General features: G+C 41.6%; 1 protein-coding gene and 1 pseudogene across 4 annotated transcripts in view; one reads left to right on the top strand and one right to left on the bottom strand.

Annotated features, from left to right (window-relative positions):
• LUZP1 (leucine zipper protein 1) overlaps positions 1-22,641 on the top strand; it is a 71,920-nt gene that overhangs the window by 29,818 nt on the left and 19,461 nt on the right. For 2 of the 4 annotated variants that reach the window (XM_039854936.1, XM_039854934.1), the window contains exon 2: positions 15,608-15,714. The exons of 1 other annotated variant lie outside the window; for it this stretch is intronic. The gene's annotated coding sequence lies outside the window, so the exon portion shown is untranslated. Of the gene's footprint in view, positions 1-15,607; positions 15,715-17,763; positions 17,874-22,641 lie in introns of all 4 variants that reach the window. One more of the 4 variants, XM_039854935.1, reaches the window with a different exon arrangement.
• Positions 22,192-22,310, bottom strand: LOC120596469 (uncharacterized; annotated as a pseudogene).

Below are 22,641 nucleotides of genomic sequence, written 5' to 3'. Positions count from 1 at the left end.
GGGTCCTCAGAGCTCTTTGATTATGAATCTGTTCGCAGAGCAGGCTTAATGGCTGTGTTGTAAGGTGATAAAGTACCACCTGGCTCCGTACTGGGAACCATTCACCCGAATTCGCCATTCTTCTCAGTGGGTGGGGTTTCTGCCATTCCTGCCTGAGTGAAAAGCATTTAGCTGACTTCCTGATCATGCCCTGTCTTGTCCTTCATTTTTCTTTGCTTTTCGTTAGTCTTTGCTGCGGCTCAACCCATCTTCTAGTTGAGGCTCTATACAAGGCGGGAGCCACAAAGCTTTGTGCAGATTTGTTATTGGAAAAGAAACTTTACAAGTTTGAATTAGGAAAGAAGTTAGTTCTCTTGCTGTGTTCACAGGATTAGGGTGAGGAGTGGAGAAGCTGGGGGATGTGGGGAGACTTGGATCCAATAAAACACGCTAGACTAGAGTAAGTATTTGAGGAAATGGAACTTGGGTTGCTGACAGGGCAAAAATATTTCAGGAATGCTCCTTATTTGATAAATAGGTTATTTTTAGTTTGCAGAAAAAGTGGTTTCATCAGCGTAGTGGAATCTTGCAGTCGTGTTTGTAACCTAAACTAATCGTTTTAAACTTGTGCCAGAAAAGTGTCAGGTGGCATGCTAATTTCCTCCTAACTTTTAGTACTGCCTGCCCTAACTCCTGCAGCCCTATGGCCGGGCCTCAGGGCAGTGGTAGTGGGCAGTAATCGGGGAAAGGGATGAGCTGCTGACTGAGATGCTCATGGAAGGGAGAGAACCTGTGTATGGCAGGCCCCTGCCTTACGGCATGCACTTGGGCTGTTGATCTCTGCTGTAGATGTAATGTGGTGCTTAAATCCAGTGTTCCCTTTTGAGATCCCAAGCATGACTTTGGGTGGAACTGCCTTAGAATCTGATTTGCTGTTTTTGCAGTTAACTCGGCATTCTCTATCCATCTTTGGTTCTTGGTTCTTTTACTCTGCCTTAAGTGATTTTTTTAAATGCATTTTAAGCTCTCAGTAATCATTTATTCGGCGCACCTTTATTGAGTGCCCACTCAAATGTACGCCTGGCATCCCTGTGGGTGCTAAATGTCCTTTGGAGTTTGTTTCTTAGAGAGTCTAGATTTTACGTGTGTTATTCTGTTGAAGAATGTCAGTTTGTTGATTAAAGTATTATAATTTTTAATTTTGGGAAAGGCAGTTCATATAAAATTACTAGGTCATTAAAACATGTTCAGTGGTTCAATTTTGGTTTGGGTATTGTATGCTCATTTACAGGAGATGGACTTTCCTAACTGGAAGATGTGACCTTTGCAGAATTTGCAGTGCTGTGGGAAAAACAATAGACAGTACATATTATTAAAGAAAATGTAAAAATAAGTACAAACTAAATCAGCTGTGCATAACCACATACCTGAGTGATACAGGCTTCTTGGTCAGTAGGGTTTACAGCTCCCTGCTGGAGAAAGTTTTGCTCTTAAGTTCTTCAGCTTTATACATAAGGATGTTAGCCAGCAGCTTTTGAGCGTGGCTGTTTTGTAATCTTGGGATTTTCCTCCTTGGGCTGGCCTTATTTTTTGCTTAAATAATCTGTATAATTGATTCTCATGGGGGCAAGGAAAACTTAAGAGGTAGTTGGCTCAATAAAGCAAAGCTGCTAGTGACTGACTGATCCGGCTTCCTTTGGGGCTGCAGGGGCAGTGGGAGTGGTGATGTTCCTATTTCTCCTTCTGAGCACTGAAGAAAGAGGCTACATATGAAAGCTCTCCTTTAGCTGCTTTCAGCTGGCCTTAGGTCGAGTTCTTTAAAACAGGAGCCTCAGTTTCTTTATATATAAATTGAATTTGATAATACCTCCTCATAGAGTTGTGGGGATCAATTGAGATTATGGGAGTGAAAGCACTTTGAGCTATGAAATAATGAAAGCATTAGATATCATTAGGAGGTATGTTATTTAGGGAGGAATAGGCATGGACTTTTGAGGCCTCTGGTAGGGTATCTTTAAGGAGCCTTTCTGATGATTCTGGGCATCCTAGAATCTAGTTTTCCTTTAGGTGGTGTTAATAAGGAGAATAATATTATTCAATGTTATTTGAAAGGGTTGCACATGTGGGAGATGAATTATTCTTTCTTATATGTCTGCATAACTATACCTATACTTATGAGGCACTCCTCATAATTTTCAGCTATTTAGCCATTGAATATTTACGGAACTATTGCTGTGGGCCAAGTTCTATGCATGTGCTTGGATTCAGAGATGAAATACATAATCCTGGCCTTTTAAGAGCTCACAGTTTTGTGGGGGGAGATAAACAAGTAGGTAATTATAATACAGAATGATAAGTGCTATGCTAGAGGTAAACTTAGGGTCTTTCAAAAGGGCCTGTTCTTACTTGATTCCTCTGAACTTTCTCTCCAGACTTTGTTTACAAGCTTCGAGATCTTAGTGAGATCTGGAGAAATGAAGCAGTTTGCCTAATGTCACAACCATAGTTAGTCAGTAATAAAGCTAGAACTGAAATCTGAGCTGTCATATTACTCACTGTCTCTTTCAGCTATGTTCTTAGCTCCATCAGCCCTGACCTTGAGTTTCCTCCCTTGCTCTGGATCCTGACTCACTTCGAAGAGATGCCTCTCTTCCTGCTCCACCATCTTTTCAAGCTTCTGTTCTCATTACCTTGCCTCACAGTTTCTATTGTAATGAAAGTAGGAAGACCTGGCAGAGCTTGTAGCACTGGCTGCACATTAAAATTGCTTATAGCGCTTTTATAAAATACTGATATCTAAGATTCTGATTTTTACTCCCAGGTATATCTACAGTAAACTACACAAAATTTCAGAAAATACTCAATGAATTTTTATATATACAGTAATGTATATATGTCTTAATGCATATCACATCAAGATATGCCTGAGATCAATAAACAGAACATTTTCAGAACTCTAGAAGGCTCCCTTATGCTTCTTCCTCATCACTTCTGGCTGCCCAGGCTACCACTTAGTCTGACTTCTATCTCCATTGATTAGCTTTGTCTATTCTTGAGTTTCATACAAATAGAATCAGAGAACATGCACGATTTTTGATCTGATTTCTTTTTTTTGCTCAATATTGTATCTAGATATTCATCACTGCTGCGTATAGCAGCAATATGTAATATTTCATCGTTTGGAAGTACTACAATTATTATTCCACTGTTGATGGATATTTGGGACAGTTTTGGCTCTGTGACAAAGCTGCCATGAACATTTTTAGTCTTGTATATGTCTTTTGGGGGACATATGCACTCATATCTCTTGGGAATAGACTTGTCGGGTTATATGTTCAGCTTTGGGTAGATACTGATCAACAGTTTTTTGGTTGTACTAGGTGTCAGATTTAAAATTTTTTTCCGTATTTTGAAAAATTTCATATATTCACAAAACTAGGGAGGCTAATGCAATGAACCTACATATCTCTTAAGAGAGATTCCATAATTTTCAAGATTTTGCTACAGTTGCTTCATTTCTTTTCATGTCATTTTACCCCTACACACTTCCATATGCATCTTTAAATATGGACATTTTTTCATATAATCTTAATGCTGTTATCAAATTTAATGATATTAACAGATCCTTAATCTGATTCCTAGGTCATAATCAGATTTCTTTGATTGTCTCAAAAATGTCTTTGCAGTTTGTTAGAATAAGGACCCAACCAGAGTCCACATAGTACGTTGCGTTTAAGTTTCTTTACATCTAGAGCAGTTCCTCTCCTCTCCATTTTCATATCACTGACTCGCTGTAGAAATTGAGTCAGTTTTCAGAAATTAGTGATATTTTTTAAAAGCGCCTCAGGTTTTTCTAATATTTTGCAAGAGTTCAAAACCCTCAAATACAGTGTATCTCAGGACTGTTTTTAAGAGAGGGTGAAGGGTATAAGATAGAGTATAAATAATATAAATAATTTGGGAGATCGAAGCTATCATGACAGATTAGGGCAGTAGAAGCGGGGAGGTGGCAGTAGCGGTGTGCTGTACCCCAGGGAAGATCGCGGGAACTAGTGACCAAGTTTGCATTTGTCTCTCGATTTCACTTTATTGTGTGACTCTTATTGGTTAGTGTGAACTTCAAAGGTTGATTCTCTAACCTAAGAATCAGTGACTCTGACAAGAAAAAGTGGATATGATTTCTTCCCTGTTGAAGTTCTTTTCTTGTAGAACTATAGACCACGAAATTTTTAAAAAATTAGCTGAACAAAATTAGAAATTGGAAAACAGGTCATTCACAGCAATCTAGATATTTGAGGTTTAATAAAAGAAAACTTTTAAGGGATTAAAGAAATAAGTCTAGGAAACGTTAAAATACCTACTCAGGTCAGAGGTGGTGTGTCCTAAGGTAGGCCACAATAAAGTGTAACAGGTAATGGTTTCCTACACTGGGAAAGCCTAGGGCGATTTTTCTTCATTTTGTGCCAAGCACCTTCTAGCAATTAGCCATGGTATCACTCCATTCTCTTTATCTACTAGGACCAAATTGTACAAATAATCTTATTTTTAAGTCACTCTTCGGGCATAAGTGCTCAGCAGAATTTCTGTGGGAAAGCGATAATATTGGTCCCCGGCCTGGACCGACCTGGTATACACAGTTCAGGAAACCTGGGGAAGGTCAGAGGAGCTCGAGCAGAGGCTTTGAGGAGCATAGAGCGTGGGAACTAGAAGGGCCCTTGGGCTCTTGGATTTTATCCCACCCCACCCCCTATTCTTAGGCTTTTTGGTATAGAGAATTTCAAACTTAAACGAAGGGAAACTTCTTGACGAACTCCCCTGTACCCACCTCCAGTTTCAGCAGTTAGGAACTCACGGCCAATGTTGTTTCATCTATAGCTTCACCCACTAAACTCCATCCTGTATTTTTTTGAAGCAAATTCCAGACATCATATCGTTTAATCTGTAAGCATTTCAATATGTATCTTTAAAAGTTAAGGACTTTTTAAAGTAAAGAAAAAAACCCCATAATTTTAATATCCCATCAAAAAGTTAACAAGAATTCTTTAATATTATCAACTATCCAGTCATTTAAATTTCAGTTGTTTTATCAGTGTTTTAATTCTGTTTTGTTTTTTACGGCTGCCAGGGACAGGAAGACTTGAGTTGAAAATAGTAGCCTTGGATCATAGACTAGAGTACCCCAGAACTAAGGACTTACTCAGTAAAACTTATGTCTAAACTGGCCAAAGGTAGACTCTATAATTGCTTTGTGTGTACCTATTGTATAACAATAACCATGTTTTATAGTGTACAAAGTACTTTCACACACATTAATTTGATCCTTACAATCTTGTAGTCACAGCATACTGTTATATCTATTTCACTTCTCAGAATTACAGTAACCAAAAGGGTCACAGAACCAGTAAATTGGAGAGACAAGACTAGGATTTAGGATTCCATTGCCTTTGTACTGCCCAGTGTGTGTGTGTGTGTGTGTGTGTGTGTGTGTGCGTGGGCATGTAAAGTGTGCGCGTGTGTGTGCGTGTGTGTGCACGCTAATTTGATTTTAATACTGAAGACATTGACTTGAGACTTGTTGTTAAGCATGACTTACTAAAAGAATGCAGTAAGGAGACCCAGCCGAAGCTACAGGAAAGAACTTAGATGGGGGAGACACAGAACCTGGCGGGGAGCCTGGGTATTTCCCCTGACTCGGGTGTCCTCCCCGCCCTTTCAGATGCTGCTTGGTTATACCGCCGGCCCCATCCCTTCATCCACCTCTCTTAGTACTTCTTTAAAATTATTTCTGCTGGAACTGGGCAGATTAATTTTTCAAGGTTTCATTCCCAGGGGCTTCCTGGTACACTTAGAGGGAAAGGGAAACTAAATAGTAATGTGCAGGGGATGTAAGGCTTAATCAGAGAAGAAAATTGAATTAACATTTATAGAATATATTTTATGCCAGGCCTTATATCCTTAGATACTTAATGTATATTTTCATATAATCCTTATATGAGCCCCATGAAGTTTAGATATGATAATCTATACACTTGAAGAAACTGAGATTGTGAAGTTTAATCACCTAAACTGATATGTGACTGAATTATAGTGGGAACCCAGATTCCCTGGCTTCCAAGACCATGTGTGCCCTTTCCATGATAGTATGTTGCCTGGGCAGCAGACAGTGTGGAATAGAGACAAAGAAACGTTCTCCAGAGGCCATGAGATGGAAAGAAACTTCTTGCTAGGGGTAGAACTAACAATGAGTCACCCCCAGAAAGAAATTAAGATGGCAGCAGAAAACCTTTAAACTCAGGCCCTCTATCTAGTATGTACAGCCTCGTATTCTGTTCCCGACAGCGCCAAGGAAGAGTAGAGAAGGGCATTTTTATCTTCTGTTGTAGTAAAGGGAGATGAGATATATGTATAAACAAAAAACTTCTGGATTGATACTCCGGGTATTTCCCAATGAGTCCAAGAGAAGTGGCATTCTAAGCTGGGTGTGAGCATAAAAAGATTTGAGACCTGTGGGTGGCTTGCAGTTATTAGACTCGCAGCTTGTCTATGCTGTGGTTCTAGGATAGTACCCCTACTAAACAAAAACAGACAAAACAGCTCTTACTCATCCCAGCATTCTCTTTAATCCGTCACCTTTGCTTTTAAATAGCCAAACTTTTCTGAAAAGCTGTCAGTATTCACTGCCTCACTCTACTTACTCAGCCTGCTCCAGTCTGGCTTCTGCCTCTGTCATTTCACAGTAGCACCTCTCAACTAAGATCACTAATGTCCCCCATGAAGCGGAATTCAACAGACATTTTTAGTCTTTAATTTTCTCAGCGAAGCTGACAGTCTTGACCACTCCTTCCTTCCAGGAACACTCTCTTAGATGCAGTGACATAACGCTGTCCTGTTCTTCCTCCTCCTCTGTTATTGTTACATCCTCCTTTCTACAACTATTACATGTTCTACTCTCCCAGGCCCTCCTCTCTTCTCCTTGGGTGATCTCATCTGCCCCACTGGCTTTAGTAACCACACCTCTATGCCTGTGACTCATAAGTCTATGTCTCCAGCCCAGATCGTTCCTCTGTGCTATTGCCCCGTCCATTGTCAGCCAGGCCCTGTTCTAGGCACTGAGGATATTGTGATGAGCTAGACAGAAGTAGAGAGTAGGTGAGGAGGAAGAGACAAGCAATAAGCAAATAAACAAAATATCAGATAGGGTTAAGTGCTAAGGTGAACATAAACCAGGGTTATATGCTAGAGGTTGAGCGCTACTTTATATTGGCTGGTCAGGTCTTCACAAAGGAGCCTGCTGTACAAAGGGAACTGGGAATAACTAGTACATTCTTGCCCTAAGGCAAGATTGAACACAGTGTGTGCAAGAAACAGGAAGTGAGGAGGAGGGGACCGGGTAGGAGATGAAGGCAGAGAGGTGGTTAGGGGCCAGATCCTGTGTGTGTGTGTGTGTGGTGTGTGTGTGTGTGTGTGTGTGTGTGTGTGGGAGAGGGTGGTTGCTGTAGGCTATGTGAGGACTTACATTATTCTAAGTGAAAGCAAAAGCTGTTAGAAGTGTTTTGTTTTGTTGTTTTTAAGCTGGAGTACATTTTTAGAAATTTAATTTGCTTGTTTGGAAAAAGGTCTCTATATGGGACAGCTGGTAGCAGGGAGGCCTAAGGAAGTTATTGTAGTAGGTCCGGTACGAGTCCAGATGCTTGGACTAACTAAGGTGCTTAATAGGGAATGTAGAATGGAGAACAGAGTCAGAATTTGGAAGTAGAGTCGATTGGACTTGGATTCGTATGTGGAGTGTGAGGGAAAGAAAAATCCAGGATGATTCTGGATGTTTGGCCTGAGCAGTTGGGTGAACGGTGGTGCCGTGAACTGAGATGGGGGAGGACTCGAAGAGGAATGGGTTTGGGAGAGGAGGGTGGAAGACGAACACTGTCACGGATATGAGGAGGTATGGATACGTGATACTCATTAGACATCAGGGAGGCTGCTGGATGTGCTTCTGGAGTTCAGGGAGATAGTGCTGGAGATAACAATTTGGAAGTCGTAAAAGTCATGGGACTTGATGAAATTACTCAAAGAAGGGAGGGTACCGATAAGGAAAAGAGGTCTCAGGACTGGCCCTGGTCAGGCAGAGGAGAGGAGCCAGCAAAGAAGACTTAAGGATGAGCCAGTGGAGTAGGAGGGAGGTCGGGAAAGTATGATGTTCTGGAACCGAGGAAGAAGGTGTTTCGGTGGAGAAAGCGATTATTTGTGTTAAATGCTGTTTAGAGGTCACGGAAGTGAGCATAGAATTTGGCAATATTGAGGCCTCTGACCCAGATGAGCAGTTTCAGTGGAGTGTTGAGGGTAGAAGCCTGATTAGGGTGAACTGAGGGGAGGAGAGGTAAGGAAATGCAGAGTATAGACAACCCTGTTAAGGGAGTTTGCTGTAAAGAGAAGCAGAGATATTGGGGCTGAAGTAGCTGGGAGGAGGGGTGAGATCAAGAGAGAGTTTATTGTTTCTGGGTCTTTGTTTTGGTTTTTAAGATGGGAAATGCTAGAATCTTGCATCTCAAATGTGGCCTCTGCATCTACCTGGGAACCTGTTGGAAATACAGACTCTCAGGCCCCATCCCAGATCTACTGAATCAGAATCTGCGTTTTAATGAGACCCCTGGCTGATTTGTATGTACATTCAAGTTTGAGAGGCACTGTTGTAGCGGGCGGCTTCTCACACTGTGATGCTGGACCTACGTGTGGGTACTACTATGTCTGATTTGTATGGAGCTCGCTCCATGTGTGACTCACTGTGTGAGTTCGTCCGCATCATCAGCTTTACTGGTTTATAGACCTTGTTTGAGAAGTCCACTGATCACGTGCTTGGGTGTTGTAGCAGCGTCATGGTGCTATACAGATGTCTAAATGCTTACTCTCATTTTCTGTACTTATAACTATAATAGTTCGTGAGCCAGTGCTGGTGTGTGGACGGCACTTCGAGTAGCATGTCTGTGTGCTGATGGGCATGAGGCTGTGAAGAGAGAAAAATGATGTAAGAGAGAGTAGGGATAACTGCATATGAAGATAAGAGGGAATTGGATCCATAATAGATACGAAAGGTTGTACTTTATATACTAAACAAAGACTCTTCATTCTAACAGTAGGGAAAGCAGAATGCTGATATGTTGTTAGATTTGGAGTTAGGAAGATGATGGTCTGAATATTGCTTCTTGGTGACAAAGTTATTAGCTGATAGGGGCTAGAGGTTTACTGAGAGAGAAAAAAATGTGAAAGAGTCACTTTGGAGAGTAGGAAAGTGAACCTCCTAGGGGAAGTGCAGCAGGATTGCTGGCAGCATCGAGGGCCCTGTTTGAAGTTTGTGGTGATAGATTTAAAATACCAGTCAATGGGGCATTTGAGATCTTGCTCCCCAGCATAATATGTTGGCAGCTCGGCTTAAATAAACTCTTATCAAAATTAAAGAAAAAATACCCATCAATGTAGTTGTATTTTCTCTAGAGAAAATTAGTTTATAATTTAGCTGCTTTGGTGTAGGCCTAGAACGGTTAATTTGGTTTACTGAGGACTGAAGTTTTACTAGTTGAATATGAAGAAGGGGTATGTGGAGGGGGCCAGTGAGTGAATTAAATATGTTCGTAAGGGGCTGATGTATGAGGGAAGTGAGAACATGAATGGAGACGTGTAATTCTATTAAATTACTTAACCTCTTTTATAAGATGGGGATAATAGTATCTGTTGCACAGAGTTGTTACAAAGATTAAATCAATTCGTATGAAGTGCCTAGAACGGTACCTGGTACATAGTAAGTGCCCTGTCGGCACCCAATATTGTTGGCTGTTATTTCTATCATCTTTCCTGGACCTCAGCACTAGCCTCCTTACTGATCTCTTGGCATCGTTCTTACCTTCTTCCATGTACTGTCCAAACTGAAGCCAAAGTGATGTTTTTTGAAGTGTTTACATCTTACCCTTATTTAACACTTAAATGACTTCCTATAGCTCTTTGGATGAAGACCCAGATCCATAATTTGGCCTCCAAGGGCCTTCTTGGAACAGCTCTCTCCATACCTGTCCAGCCTCACCTCATGTGTCTGTTTACTTGAGCTCCCTTCTTTGGTCACACAGATCCACTTTAGGTCCTCAAGCTCACCATGTTTCCTCTTCTAATTGGAACCTTCTCACCACTAGAGGGAGCCTTCTTAGATCTCCCCCAGTGGGTCAGTTTCTATTAATTGTATTTCATGTCAGTTATATTTAAAAGTATGATCTTTCATCACTGTTTTTCTGTTGCACTGTGCAGTAAATGCCATGAAGACAGGTCTTTCTACTCACTGTTTTATCCTCAGTGCTTACCCTCAGAGCTTGATGCACTGTAGGCAGTCAGTCAATATTTGAATGAATGAATAATGAAGGGACAAACTACCCATCAGTCTTTCGTAGGTTTGTGGCATTCGGGCATTGGATCAGGACTGGCTTTCTTGAGGGTAAGATCTGAGAGACAATTCCTTAGAGAGGTGGTATAATGGAGCAAATTTGGGGGCACAGATACCTAGGTGAGAATCTGCTTATCAGCTATGTGACTTTGAGCCTTCATTTCTTCCTCATTTGTAAATAGACACAATATTATTTATCTTACAGGGTTACTGGGAAGATTAAATTAGGTAATAAAGGCACTTTTGGGTCCTTTCTCCTAAGGGTAATTGCTGTGACGTGCTGTTTAATGACATTTGCCATTACCTGCTTTAGCCCTTGTGGCCCCTTGATAGCCTAGTCATAGACTTCTAGAGGTTAAAGGGAGCCAGTGTGTTCTTCTGATTCAGCCAACTTTCTTAAAGCAGGTGAGTAACCCTGCAATTTTAGACGTGTGGTTCTGTTGCTAAACCCCACAAACATGGGCTAATTGCAAGGAAGCCTAGTCTCAATTAGAGAGTACTTGTTAGAAAAAAAGCAGTAGAGCCAGGTGGCGGTCCCTGTGGGCCTGCTTTGAAATGAGACCCAAATCGCAAGCTAGTGTTATCAATTGTTTATTAATAAGTGCTTCCAAAGTGCTTGAAAGTTCTTAAATCCTTTCCTTCCAATTCCAGTCTTATCCATACTCTTGGTTCTCGCTGGGTAGGATTTCTTTGTAAGGTGAAAAAAACTCTGAAGCTCAGAGATGGGATTATTGGATTCCAGTCCTTTCTCTGTTTCTAGTTTCCTAAAAGGGTCACAAGTCTCTTCGTATGCTCATCTGTCATGCGGAGGATAAGAGTGCCTGCCTTTCCATCCTAAGAGTTACATGGATAAAAAAGTTATCCTGAGGGAATTAGAAACAGAGGACATTATTTTAGCAGTCTTCCATCATAAACAAGTATTGCAGTCTTTATTAACACAATTTTGGAATTAATTAATAAGACTTTTCATTTTTTTTTTAAAAATTGAATGGTTGTATAACCCTGAGATAGTCTAATGAATCAGATGAATTGGCAGGTCTCCATGTCTGCCTTTTGAGTCCTATTATTTATAGTTTCTTTGAGGGCAGATAGGGATAGCATGGATAAAAATGTCACACACATTGTTATTGGCGAGGACCTTAGGTATCATTTCGTCTGACTTTTTCGTTCAATTGATGAAACAGACCCAGTATAAAAAATACTTTTTCTGAGATCTGACAGTATGTTACTGGCAGAACTCCCGGTCCAAGGTTCTTTACATTTGGGGGCACCTCTTCTTTTTCTGTTTCCCACTTGAGTCAGAAAAGAGCACTTGCTCTGGATTCTATTCCCTTATGGGCAGGAGGGTGGCGAGAAAAAGGCAAGGCGTACAGAAATCGACACGTCTTCTGCAGCTTATTTTTTTCCTCCACTGTTACCTAGAGTGTCCTGAATGCCAGTGTGAAGTGACCGGAGTGTGGGCAGCTGGTCAGTGACGGCATTCAGGTTAGCTTCTTTTACCAACCTAGGTGGTGCTAGGTTGGCTCTCACCAAGCTGCTGTCACTCTTCAGCCCCAGACCCACTGATTGATTAATTGGTCCCACCCCATCCTGCCATCACCCTGTTTTACCAGGTTGGCTTCCTGGTGAAGAGACTGCAGTAGGGCAGAAAAAACTAAAATCCCTCTGGCTTTTTTCCCCTCAACAATCCTGAGGGTGCTACCTCAGCAACAGAAAAAACAGCTGTCTCCTTGCTTCTCAGTATAACCAAAGGGGCACTAGATTTGACTCCTAGGACTGGATATTATACTTATCTCAGGTTTAAATTTTTATCCTGCTCTCTCATTTTCCACCTTCACACTTTCTTCTTTGCTTATATCTGGATGACCTCAAGAGGTTAAGTAGTACATGAGTGGTGGCCTGGTCCAGCAGAATTGCAGGTAATGGTTTCTCTGTGATCCCCAGTCATTCTGGTTTTCTCTAAGATCAATTTTTCTGATAATAGAAAGTAAAGTTATCACTGTGTACACTCAGCTGAGGGGCCTGAGGGTGGTTTTTCTAGAGACTGAAGATGACCCGGAGTTATTTCAGTTCAGATAGTTTCTATTGATCTTTCTTCAAGTTTCAGTGACTCTTCTCTGCCATCTCCATTCTGTTCTTAAGCTCATTCAGAATTTCAGATACTGCTTTTCTGTTCTAAAGTTGCTATTTTAAAATTCAGTTTCTCTGCTTAGTTATAATAGGTGCTTGAATATCCTTGTCTGATAATTCCAATATCTGGGTCCTCTTGGATTTGCCCTCTGCTGATTATCTTTTCCCTTGGAAAGGGGTTTACTTTTTCTAGTTCTTTATGTAGTTTGGGATTGTATCCTGAACATGAATGAATGTGAATGTTATGTTGTGGAGACTGGTTTGGGTTGATGTTTTCGTTTTAGTAGGCAATTAACTTACTTAAAATGGCAAACTCTGTCTCACCTCAGTGGGTGGCAGTTCAAATCTTAGTCTAGTTCTTTTGTCCTTAGCTGAGATCCTTGGGTTCTGCCCTGTGCATGCAAGGTTTTGGGGTTCAGCTGGAGATTTGGGAAGAGTTTACACACAGAACTTGGGACTCTCCTCTGGTTCTCTTCTTTCTTCCCATTATCCGTGGCTGGTCTGGGCTCTGTCGTCTGGTTCCTCTGGACAGAAAACTTAGGGATTATTTTTTAATTGGAACTTCAGCTGGACAACCCTCAGGTCAAAGCTCCAAAAATGTGGAATTCATCCCATGCTAGTCCCTTCTTCCAGTTTTAAACCTCTCCCTCAAATCTATCAGCCATTGTTCACTTCATATAGTTAATTTTTTGTTTTTTATCCAGCTTTTATAGTTGTTACCCATGGGAAGATCATACTGGAAGCAGAATTCTCTACTAGCATTTTTATCCATTATCAGAGTGTTTTGGGAACAAAAGTGATACACATTTGAGAGAGCGTTAGTCTTCAGCAGTCAAATGAGAATGGACCGATGCATTTCCTCAGTCATTCTCAACCATGCGGACTCAACCATGTTCACTTGAACTTGCTTTGCCACTTTGGATAAGTCTCTTCTCTCTGGGACTCACTTTCTCCTCTGGAAAATGAGGCAGTTGGACTCCCCATGATCTGTAAGGGTCCTTTCATTTCTGCTTCTCCACAGACACATGTGCACACATATGGACCACCACTGTCACCACCAACAGTAATGAGAGGCACAGAAAAGATGCCTAAGGGAAGTGCTATGCATGGATCTGTCAGCGTGGAAAACTCTTGGAAGGGGCAGCATGAAAGAGTTTGAGGATGTTTACAGTCATCTTGTTTCTGGGAACAGAGGGCCAGTACGCTGGGAATGCAAGAAGTAAATGACATTCTGAAGCAAAGGAAAGAAATTATTTGCTGCTTGCTTCCACCCCTAAAAAATAAGGAATGTAGACAGTTGAAAACAAATCAGGATCATCTGGAGTTCCTGTTTGTTTGATTTTTGGCAGTGCATTCTATCCTGTTTTGAAGAGGATAGCCCCCTGGGCCTTAGTAATAGGCCAGCAAACTTGGCTGTAGGAGGTGGGGGCAGTAGCTGTCAGCAGGGATGCAGAGACCTTAGTGGAGATAGACCAGATTTATGTGGTTACTTCTTGGAGTTCAAAATTTGTGTGTGGGAGAAGTTCTAGTCTGTGCAGAGGAAGGTGGTGTTGTGTGTGTGTGTGTGTGTGTGTGTGTGTGTGTGTGTGTGTGTGTGTGCACGGTGAGTAGAGATGAGGAAAGAGACAGATGATACTGAGGGCAGGACAGGTCTGTGGACTGGTTCTAAAGCTGAGTAGCCATCACACTTGCCTTACTTAGACTGACTCTTTTTTGCAAGTGTCTGCATGGCGGAGGGAGAGCTAAAGCTGCTCCCGCACCCATCAGGCCATCCTTTGGGTGCTGCCACTGGTGCAGATCTTTTTTTTCTACTATTTTCATTGCTTATCAATAATTCTTTTTTCTTAAGGTCTTATTGGCTTGAGGCTTCAGGCCCTCATCTTTTTTTTTCTTTTAAGCTATTTAAAAAACTATCATTTTATGATTTCTCTATCTTCAATTCTAGCCTTTTAGGAGGGATTCTATTGTGTGTATGTTACGGGGCTGGTGGTGGAGGTGTGGAAATGAGATGAAAAGGGCCAGCAGCCCTGGAAGGAGGTCAGAGGTGTTCTGCAGGATCTGGAAGGGAGGGGTGGGCATTGTGATGAAAGGAGAGAGGGATAGTTTGAGTGTAAGACCATCTACAAACGCTTTAGTTTCGCCACTAGCTTAGAAGCTACCTTTACATTCTTCCTCAAGACTAGGATAGACAGAAGTGACCCAGATCTTCCGCCTTCAGTAACTCTTCTCTGATTTTAGGGGTAAGATTCAGTGGGTTATCAGGCTTTTCGGCTCTCCTGTAGAAAGAGGGCTTATGGTAAAACCGAAGGGTAATAAGTTTGCAGACAGAAGAAGCTCTATTTTTAGTTCTAATCAAGACTGGGTGGTTCAGGGCCCTTTTGAGGACCCAGGCTAGAAGGCGACCCAGTGAGAGTCAGCACAGTGAAGTGGCTTTTGAGATCAGACAGACTTGGGTTTAAATCCTGACTGCCGTTTACCAGCAAGCTGTAAGACCTTGGACAACACTGACTTCTTGAAATTTAGATTCTTTATCTATAAGGGGGTAACATTATTGTGTTATCGTCTTATATAAAACTTAAAACATGGTAGATACCCAACAGATGTTTCTTTTTTTTTTCTTCTTACCCATCTTCCAGAACATCTTATTTTTAGTAGAATCCCGGCTTTAGCCCCAAGCAATCGTGTGACTCACCCTTTCCAAGCTTCAGTTTCCTTCCTTAAAAATGAGGGCATCTTGCTAGTGATTTCTGAGATCCTTCCCAGCTGTAAGGTGTCATAAAGTTTTAGACTGTGGAGGGATGTATAGGTCTGTTAATTTAAGGAAAGACAATGTATTGTACCCTGGGACCATATCACCTGGGAGGAAAGGGGAAGTCTCCAGGAGCCAGACTCTTCTCCCCTGGGAGGGAGAGAGTGCCAGCTTCCTTCAGAGTCAGGATCTGGACTCAGCTCCTAACTCTTTCCTTTTCTGACAATAAACTATGGATGACGGTGTTTGGGACAGGCTTTTGGGTCAGCTCAGTCTTGGTGCGATTCATGTTTTACCTGTCTCTTCCTTTCTGTTTATATTCTATCCAGGCCAAGAGGCAACTGCCATTGAAAGATAGTGAGTGACCGTTTCTAGAACAGCAGGCATCGGGGGAGCAGCCAGAAGCATTGACGGAAAAGCTTAAATTACCTAAATGGTATGTTGTACGCTCATAGATTGGGTGGTTTCTGAAGTCTGTATAATTTTTCCATCATTACGAAAGGGAGGAAAGTCAATAGTTGTTGATGACCTATTATGAACCAAATACTAGCAATGTACTTCACATGGTTTCTCATTTAATTTAATCAGCCAGTCAGCCTAATGAAGGAAAATCCTTGCGTGAAGTCGACAACCTTGAGAAATAGGCCTAGATTCCTTTTACTGAATATTTACTATATGCCAGACCTAGTCCTATTTGACACACATCATCTCCTTTAATATTTACACCAACCTTATGAAGTAAGTGCTGTTATTATCACCATGAAGAAATGAGCTTAGAGAGGTTAAATAACTTCTTCTCTAAGTTCACACAGATAGGACTAGATTTCAGGGTTCTTTTCATTGTACTTTAACGGCAGTAACTAACTTAACTTTTAAAAAGCAAAGCAAAATAAACAAATAAAAAAGAACCCTTTTGATCGACAACTGGCTCCTTTCCTAGCCCTTTCTGGGTTCCGTGTGCCAGGATTTTGTTGGTTGTCGTTGACCGAGGCGGTGGAGAGTACTAGCGAAAGAAGAAACTTGGGCAGTGAGTGCCCAGAAAGCCTTAGAGCCGAGGCAAGACCTTTGGAGTGTGTTTTATTCTAGGCAAGATGAGAGCCACTGAGGGGTGGAGGGCTGGTCTTGGTTGCCATTGGTAGCTGGGTAATAGTTAAGAAAGGTTCTCTGGGAAGGTAGGGCAATAGGGCAACCAGAGAAAGTGCCTGGGAATTGGGTTCTAGGTGTAGGAGTGACTGGACATAGGAAAAGACTCCTAGTATGACCTCTCACTCTCGTGGTGACCACTCCTGGGACACAGATGCAGTTAGGGACAGTGTAGAGCTCTTCCCGGGGGAGTGGGAAACTTCTAGGCAAACTCTCGGTTCAGGAGTCTCGTTGTGTTCCTTTCTCCAAGCATTTTTCCTGCCTCAGGGGACTGGGTTATGAAATTAATTTCTTGTTGGGTGGAGTGGCAGCCAGTTTTCATTGGTTCATTAATCTTTCTGATGATACTTTAGTTTCTTTTTATCGGAGCTCCAATATTTTTTAATACACTTGGTGAATTGGAGAGGGGAGAATCATTTTCATCCACTTATGCCACATGCCTATTATACATAGAGTATTTTGCTATAAACTGGGGCTTATGTTCCGATGATAAAAATGATCTCTTTACTACATGCCTAGCACAATTCTTGGAGCTAAGTATACAGTGTTAAACAGAAAAAAAATCCTTGCTCTCAAAGATTATCATCTAATGAGAACAAACAGATAAAAATAAACGAATAACTAGATATCGTCAAACAAACAAACAGATAGGTACATAGGTGAGTAAGGTCCACTAGGTGATATGTGCTCAGAAGATCAAAAGCAGGGTGAGGTGATAGGGAGTGTTGGGGCGCTGCTTTATGTAGGGTGTCAGGGAAGGCCTCTGATGAGGTGATGTTTTAAGCCAAGGTCTTAAAGAAGCATGGAATCCAGCCAGAGAGATGTCTGGGAGAAAAGCATCCCAGGCGGAGGGAATAGCAAGCGTACAAGCCCCGAGGCATGGATGTGACTCGACATGTCCAAGGACCCACCAGGAGGCCAGTGCGCTGGAGTAGAGATGCCGGGGCAGAGCAGTGGATGAGAGCAGAGAAGTGAAGGGACCCAGATCACATAGGGCCTTAGGGCCAGGGAAAACCGTTGGAGTGCATTCTAAGCGAGGTGGGAGCCACTGGAGAATGGGGCACAAGGAGCGACATCTTCTGACTTAAGTTTTAAAAAGCTCACTCTGGTTGCTGTGGGAGAAGAGACTGGAGGGTGGGGAAAGGCAGGCGGTGGAGGAAGAGTGAAGGGAGAGAGCAGCAGGGAAGCGTTTGCAGTGGTCAGGAGTCTGGGGAGGGGTGATGGTGGCTCAGACTAGGGGTGGGTAGCCACAGAGTAATGGATTCTGGACATATTTCGAAGACAGAGTCGAATTCTAATTCTCTCTGTAGAGATGTTTGATTTATTTAGTGTTAATCTCTAGGTCATAGGGGTTGGAAACTTGACAGTGATCCCTGGTAAAATTCTAAAACTGACTGAGCAAAGGATAAGAACACAAGTGACCTGTAGAAGCCAGCCTTGTATTCACGAAGAGTAAGTCATGCTTAAAAATTCTTTCTTTCTTTAAGCTTTGTCATTTTACTTAAACTATAAAATCGGTACAAGTTTATTATAGGAATACAAGAAAATAAAGAAAACACCCTACACCACCCAGAGATAATTATCATATAGCACTTTGATGTACATCAGGGCAATTCAGTTTTGAAAAAGGTTCCTAGTCTGGAGGATCAGGAATATGCTATAAAGATAATGTGTCTTAAGTGCTAAAATTAGGTATTTACATTTTCTCATGTGACCCCAAGACAAAGAAAATTTCGGGCTGGCCTTCATGTAGTTATTGGACAAGTACTGATTAATAGACCAGTTTATCTAGACAGGCTGTTTTTAGTGACATTATAGAAGGCTGCTCTTGGTTATGTTTTGTTTAACAATCTGAACATCAATTTGGGTAAAGATATAGAAAAGACATGACTGTCAGATTTATTAATAGAGAATGCTTGCAAGTTGGAAAGTGTAGAAAATATTTAGACAATTGACGCTATTGATTGAAACTAACTTTCAAGTTGCAAGGCAGAAAATAGTAAATAAAAATTAAGTTTAAACTTAACATGACACTTAAGGTGGACCAGGTGCTGGTCTAAGTACTTAATTGACACCTACAGTCAGTCACCCTTTAAGATAGGTATAGAGAAGTCAAGTAACTTATCCAAGATCACATAGCTAGTAAGTGGCAAAATCAAGGTTTGAACTTAGGCTTACCTGGCTTCACAATTTTAATCTTTTATCATTGTACCTTACTGCCTGCAAAAGAAATAAGAATTAAGCTCCATATTTAAGTTATCAAAATGAATTAGATTTCATAGCAATTTATTTGGAAAAAAATCATTGTGAACCTGCAAACTGGTAGTATTGCTGCCAGATTAGCTCATACAGTCTTGGGCTTCATAATTAAAACTGGATCGACCAGGTCATCTTTCAAATCCACCCCCATCCCTTTACCCCATTGCTTCTGTGTTAGTTCAGGCCTTTATTCTGTCTCTTGCCAATAACATCCTGGTTTATCCTGTTAGAATGTTCTTTCAAAAATGCAGTTCTGATTGTGTTACTCCCTTGCTTAAATCCCTTTGTTTAAAACAGGTTGCAAATTTGCTTCCCATATCCACTTGCAGGCATGTTGGTGTGTGTTTTGGAGGGTCTATACAGTGGTGTTCTTTTTATTTCCTTTTTTTTTTAAATGGAAATAGTCGGCTACACTTCCCTCTTAGCCATCATCCTACCAGGCTCTCACATTATTGGCCTCAGCCTTTTGGCATTTGCATTTTTACAATCTTTGGCATAAAGGCTAAGTATCTTTCTTAAAACGTAGTGCCCAGATCCGAAAACCATTCTCCCTAGATGTAGTTTGGCCAGTACAGAATGCAATGAGACTGTTACTGTCCTTTTTTTCCCAAACATTTATAAGGTTCTTACCTCTCATCACAGTATTCAGCCCAGGACAGAAAAATAAAGATGACAGTTCTTGCTCTTATAGCTCAGAGCCCAGCAGAGGAATACAAATATATAAGCAAGTAAGTAAGTGTCATGGGTACAGTGATAGAAGTATCTACGAGTTCTGGGTGGTGCATTTTGTTGGGGGAGGGGCTGATAGAAAAGGTTTCAGAGGACAGGTGGCGGGAGTGAAATGTTCCATCAGAATGGGGCAGGGGAGGCTAGAAGGAAGAGGAGACGGGAGCAAAGTCAATTCCAAACTTGTTTCTCAAACATGAACACCTCAGCCTCTGCAAATGCTGTGAGAGTTCAAGGACTTCTGTGTTACACGCTATCTACACTCCAGCCTTATCAGTTACCTGCTCTGCTCTTCCTTTTCTGGAAGTCAGCCCTGTCAATTACTTAAAATTCCCCAAATGCAGCATTGTTTTGCTTGCCCCTTCCCTCTGTCCCTCCCTTCCTTCCATCCATCCTTCCCTTCCTTCCTGTAAACAGTTATTTTATATCCTTTATGTACCAAGACTGTTCAAAGTATGAGAAAGACAGCAGTATAAAACAGCTACAAACGCAAAAAGTCATGTTCCTGACTTGGATCTGACATTCTACTAAAAAGTCAGATGGTAAACCAGTTCACCAGTGATCAAGTAGTTAATATGTCTAAGAGGAAAAAAATAAGTAAGATATCTTACCTTAGAGCCATCTAAAAAGATGTAATGAGTTGCCCTGGGAGGAAATGAGTGTCCTTCCTGTCATTAGAGGTGTTTAAATAGGAGCTGAACGGATGACTACTTCCTACATAACTTCTGCATTGAGTGGGAGTTTGGATTCAGATAATCTCTGAATCCTTCCAACCTGGGGAATCTGTATGCTAGTTGGACTACTAACCCTCATGTTTGCATATCTAAAATACATAAATTTGTGATTCTGGAAAAGATCATTTAAACCCAGTAATTAAATAGAAGCGCTCAGGAAGTGGTGAGATGTGGACAGTCTAAGGTTTTAAGACATGTAACTAGAAATGGTCAGGAGGAAGCTGCTGAAAAATAGTTCTCTCATTTTCTTTTAGACCAAAGGTTGGCAAACATGGTCCACAGGCCCACTGCCTATTTTTGTAAATAAGAGTTTAATTGAAACATAGCCATGTCATTTGCTTATATATAGTGTTCATGGCTGCTTCATGCTACAATGGCAGCGTTAGAGTTGGGACAGAGACCTTAGGTCTTACATAACCTAAAATATTTACTAAAAAACTAAGTTGTATACTTGTATGCATACCATCAAACTTTAAAGTATGTGTTTACTGACCCCCTGCTTTATGTGACTCTTGGGAACCGGAAGTGAATCATGGCAGCTGCGCTGGGGGAAAGGGTAGGGCAAGTTTGATTATGTCCTGTTACAAACCTTGCTGGCCTACTAGGACAGGAAGACCTAGCTTCCAAAGTGCTGGATCGGGCCACTTGGAACTGGATTCAAGAACTTTGGCAGAAGTTTGGGAGCCCTGAACGAGACAGGTGGCACTGTATCTCTCCACTATGAATTGGAACTGAGCTAGACACCAGTGTGGGGGGAGGTCGGTGTTAAAGGATGGGGACGGTCCTCTTGTTCACTTTCCTATGATTTCTGAGGTTTGCTATAAACAATTTCCTTCCCAGACCCCACCCTTGGGCTTAATTAATCACTTCTTCTAAGCTTCCAGTACACATATATCAGGTGGTAAAAGGTGCTAAACGAAAAAAGCAGGGCAAGAAAATGGGAGCAGAGGGCTGGGTGCTGTATTAGGTTAGATGGTCAGGGAGGCTTCTTTGTTAATGGTTCATAATTGGCTCTGTCTTTTTGATTCCTTAAAGGCAAGGGTTGGGCGTGAAGGGTCTCTCTCTAGTACTTGGCAAAATGCTGGGTGCATCATAAGATGTTCCATAGATGTCAACTGAATAAATGAAATTTTACCTGGATAAACATAATGGGATGCAGGAGGCACTGGGAAGAGAGTCATCTACCCCTTCCCTTTGTGGATGGTCCCGGAGGAAGCAAAACATTTCTTTCTCTGGCTGTACTTAGGGCCAAAACGTCAGAGATAAGTGACACTCAGCCCATTTTCTGTCCATTTCCGTTTGCCCCAGGGTAGAGGGCTGATCTTAGTGAGGTGCTATTTTTAGGAGGATTCTGCTTGGTGACACTTTTCTTAGGTATGCACAGGACTTTGCAAAGTGCTTTTGCCGACTTCCTTTGCTGTGAGGTAGGTTGGATTGATATTATTTTTTCAGAGGAAGGAACTGATGCATAGAGAGAAGATCAATGACTTGACCAAACTGGGTAGCATTCTTAAATGAACCAGGACTTTAGAACTAGACTTGGGCTTGCCATTTGGCTATCCTTCTCACTAGCTGTGTGACCTTGGGCAAGTTTGAGGGGTCCTTATCCCATTAGGTTATTGTCAAGGTTGAGTAGAATAATAGTAGCTACTGTTGTGACTTACACGCAAAGCATTCCGCTAAGTGCTTTACATGCCTGCAGATTACCATATGGTCTTTGAATGGGTGAGAAAACCTCAGAGAAGTAATGTGTTTAAGAAAAAGTACATGGTAGAACTTGGATCCCTAGAAAAAGAATGTGTATTATATACTTAATTTATTGTCTGTGGTAGTAGTGCTCAATTCCTTGTTATCCTTTGTTCTGGTCTGTATGTAATCAGAACTCACCTTGTAAAAACGCTCAAGACTTTGTAGGGAGATAATTTTACACGGTGGGAATAATCCTGGATAGAGAGTCAGGAGACTAAATTGCTGGAGAAATCGCAATATTTACTTCTGAGTCTCAGTTCCTTCACTTTTTATTTTTATTATTTTTTTAAAATTATTTTTTATGCCTACAGCACCTGGTCTTCCTAGGTGGTCTCCCATCCAAGTACTAACCAGGCCCGACCCTGCTTAGTTTCTGAGATCAGACGAGATCGGGCTTGTTCAGGGTAGCATGGCCATAGACCAGTTCCTTCACTTTTAAAATAAGGAGATTGGGCCAGATAGGTGGCTTTATTTTAAATAACAGCGGTGGAACTATTTCTTCACAGTCTCATGAGGGAAGCCCAATATGTTAAGAGCTAAAACCAGTTGCTTTGGTTGATTAAGTGCGATTTAGAGGCTCAGCCTGCTGTAACCTTCTCCCCTGCTCTTTTCCTCATAGATGACCCCTGAGGGGATTTGCTGAGCCTAGTCTGAAAACCAGTGGGTTTTGGTGGTTTTAGCCCTAAAACGATCTTTTAGCCGTTTTGACTCTGAAATCTCACCCTAAAGAGTGGAAAATCCAGAAATATTTT

This window comes from Pteropus medius, unplaced genomic scaffold (genome assembly GCF_902729225.1).
Source record: "Pteropus medius unplaced genomic scaffold, Ma_sr-lr_union100, whole genome shotgun sequence".
In the NCBI taxonomy this organism is placed as follows: domain Eukaryota; kingdom Metazoa; phylum Chordata; class Mammalia; order Chiroptera; family Pteropodidae; genus Pteropus; species Pteropus medius.
The sequence above is the reverse complement of the archived record's forward strand: the minus strand, read 5'-3'. Positions and strand labels throughout refer to the sequence as shown.